This window comes from Sander lucioperca, chromosome 4, assembly GCF_008315115.2.
Source record: "Sander lucioperca isolate FBNREF2018 chromosome 4, SLUC_FBN_1.2, whole genome shotgun sequence".
NCBI lineage: Eukaryota > Metazoa > Chordata > Actinopteri > Perciformes > Percidae > Sander > Sander lucioperca.
Window position 1 is genome coordinate 11445095 of NC_050176.1, and position 3536 is coordinate 11448630.

General features: G+C 39.6%; 1 long non-coding RNA gene across 1 annotated transcript; it reads right to left on the reverse strand.

Moving 5' to 3' along the window:
* Positions 1 to 253: 253 nt before the first annotated feature.
* On the reverse strand, positions 254 to 1098 carry LOC116042838. Its single transcript, XR_004103320.1, has 3 exons — positions 1009 to 1098; positions 456 to 782; positions 254 to 360 (listed from the first exon to the last, which is right to left on the reverse strand). It is a non-coding gene; the product is annotated as an uncharacterized LOC116042838 (long non-coding RNA).
* Positions 1099 to 3536: the final 2438 nt, after the last annotated feature.

The following is a 3536-nucleotide window of genomic DNA, read 5'->3' on the forward strand; positions in this document are numbered from 1 at the left end:
GAATTCTACTACCATGCACCTCACATTTTTTCTGAATAAATTGTTGTGTGTGACATATTACCTGTATGCACATCTGTAGGGGGTGTGAACCACAGTCTTGTACTACTGGCACTCTCTGTCACTGAGTACAAGAAACCACCACAAAACAGACAGCAAATATTTGTTAATGTATGGAGTACATGAATCATTCTATAAATCTAAAAAAAAAATAGGCATTCCTGAATACAATGTAGCCTTTTACACATGGTTTAAACAATCTGTAATTCTTTCTGATTGCTGCTGGTTCCTGGTGATGGCTTGAATTGTGGTTGAAATATTGAAAATTTGATGTGACCAGGGGAGGTTTGAGAGGTGCAGGAGCTGTCAAAGAAAGACAATAGATGCTCAAGGAGGAAGAATGAACACAGTAATAGGGAAGAAGGAAAGCTAGAGATAGAAGAGAGCAGCTGACATACCTTTGTGGACTTTGAGTTTGATTTCTGTTTTAGGATCAAATAGGTATGTATCTATTTCACACCAATATGTCGTCCATCATTCAGGGTCAGTTCATGGATGGCCTCATGCAGGATCCTATTTTTTGTGTCATCACAGAGGTAATATTTCCCTTTTTGTGTCCTCTCTTTGCACAATTTGTCAGTGGTTTTAATTAGAATCTTTCTTGTGCCATAGTCACCCTTAGAGAAATATTTAGGATTGTTTTCATTCCCAGTGTCATATGGGCAGAAGATGTAAGTCCTCCCTCTTGGCTCCAAGACATACCTTTGAGTGTTGGCATCTGACTGCTTCAAAAGAAAAAGAAACACAGTAGGTTATTATTTTTAAAGATTTCTTTTTGTAAAGGCCAATGTGCAGAAAAATGCTTTGTCCGTCAAATCATTTCAAGTCACCCAACTGGATGTCTTCATTGACATTCAACAATTAATTATATTGTAAAATATATATATATTCTCAGCAATATAATTAAGGATATCAACAATGTAGGGAGACTGTGTTGTTTTCAGTAATTACCAGAGAAAAGCCCGATGCTGAAAAGAAGCGTTTTCCTCATTGCGATCTTTGTTAAATTCTCTCTCCCCTTTTGTTTTTCCTTACTACTTTCTCTGCCCTTCACCAAGTCTCACTTCACTGAATCTAAATTCAATCTAAGGCTTTTAACCTTACAATAAACACTACTGGAGCCCCACAGTGAACCAGGAAGTATTGAGGTTACAGTAAGCATAAAACATGTGGATTTTACATTAGAGCTACAGGTGCTTCCACTGTAGCCTCTTCTTTTTCTCACTTCCCCCTTCTCAGTTCCTATGTGATCTCTGTGTGTGTGTGTGTGTGTGTGTGTGTGTGTGTGTGTGTGTGTGTGTGTGTGTGTGTGTGTGTGTGTACTTATTGTGGGTGGGTGGTGGGTGTGTGAAAATGTTCCACTTCTTCACTGCTGGGAATTAGGAAGGTACAGATTCAATTATTAGCAATTTATCAAATATGTTTTATCAATATTAATGAAGTTATGACATGTGTAATAATAACTTTATCAAACTGAGAAACAATCAAAACGGGCCACCACCCTGGAATCAGGGACCAATAACTGAACTGTGAAAACAGTCTCATAGGTGGTGTTCTCTTTGAAAATACAGATCTTAATTAATTTGATTAATTTATCTCCTATTTATAAAGTGAATGGGAAGGGTGAAATTTAAGCACTGACCTGTTCAATGTTATTACAACATATACACAAATAATCACAAACAACTGCTCTTTAAAGTAAAATAGAATTTACTTAATTTCCAAATCATGAATTGTCAATCAATAGTTCTTCAATCAATAAACTTATTTACTTGTTACAACTACAACAAAGGCAAAACAAGCAAACATATGGTGTGTGTGTGTGTGTGTGTGTGTGTGTGTGTGTGTGTGTGTATATGTGTGTATATGTGTGTATGTGTGTGTGTATGTGTGTATGATGATGAAACGCTGTGAGATTTGAGGCCCTTTGTAGTTTAAGCGCAAGGCACAAAATGGCTACTCGAGGACATACACAAACAGGCTATTTAACCCCAATATGGCAGGTAGTGAAAATTGGTTGCAATACCGTGTGACTATGGGGTGGCCATCTGTGTGTGCGTGTGTGTTAGGTAAGTGTGTAAAGAGGACAGAAAAGCACACTTTAGACTAGGGATGTCACGAGAACCGGTACTTCGGTACCAACTCAGTACCAAAATTCTGAAAACGTGCCGGTAGTCATTTCTCCACAGTACCGTAGGTACCGGGGGATGCAATCCTTCCGGACCTGACGGGGGCAGTATATACGCCTAACATTTTAAATGTTCTAGACTGCTGCTAAATGCTGAAGAAGAACACCGACCAGCACGGAAAAACAGCGAATAGCCCCTCATCTCCCTGTACGGCTTGAACGCATTCAGCTTCTGGCTTTACCGTACATCTACGACGGCGGCTTTCACGAGTTCACCTGGAACTCCCAAACCACAAGTGAGTCTATTTCTCTCTGCCGTTGTCTATCAGAACCTAACGTGTGCTCTGATAGGTACGGTGGCCCTGAAGTGCAAATCACAACAGCAATAAGAAAAAACGCGACGGCAAATATGAAAACACGACAGCGAATATGACAACACGACAGCAAATAGGAAAACACGACAGCAAATAGGAAAACACGACAGCAAATAGGAAAACACAACGGCAAATATGAAAACACGACGGCAAATAGGAAAACACAACAGCAAATATGAAAATACGACAGCAAATATGAAAACACGACGGCAAATAGGAAAACACGACGGCAAATATGAAAACACGACGGCAAATAGGAAAACACGACGGCAAATAGGAAAACACGACGGCAAATATGAAAACACGACAGCAAATATGAAAACACGACAGCAAATATGAAAACACAACAGCAAATATGAAAACACAACAGCAAATATGAAAACACGACAGCAAATAGGAAAACACTTCAATAAATCACAAAACACAACGGCATTAACTTCTACCGGAAAAGGTAGGGCCTATCTAGCAGTGGACGGACCCTCCTGATTGGACAGACGCACTGTCTGTCTTTCGCGCTCCCAAATCACCCACAATCCTATGCGCGCGGCTTTGCCGGCTCGTTAAAAAAACAACAACAATGGCGGACCTAAGTGGGAGTTGGAGCGGCATCGCTGATGGCACAATTAACATTTAAATGTAAGTATATTTAGTGTTTGCCGTACATTTGTTATCACCGTTAATGTGTTACATCAATGTCAAGTGTTACGCATTAATGCTGGTACAAATTGCTATTATAATTAGGTAGATACACCCGAGCTAACGTTAAGCTAACTGAACCTATCATTTAACATTAGGCTGTTAGCTAGCTAGCTGTGTTGCTGTCTTTTATGCCATTTGTGTTCGTAAAGTTTAATGTCCGGTGGCATTTTCATCTCTTTTTGTAAGCCGTTACTGTATATGCGTAATGTTAGCAGAGATTTAGAAATTGGTTTGTTTATCAGTTGTAGCTGCAGGATTGGAGGTAAAGCTGCACCTTG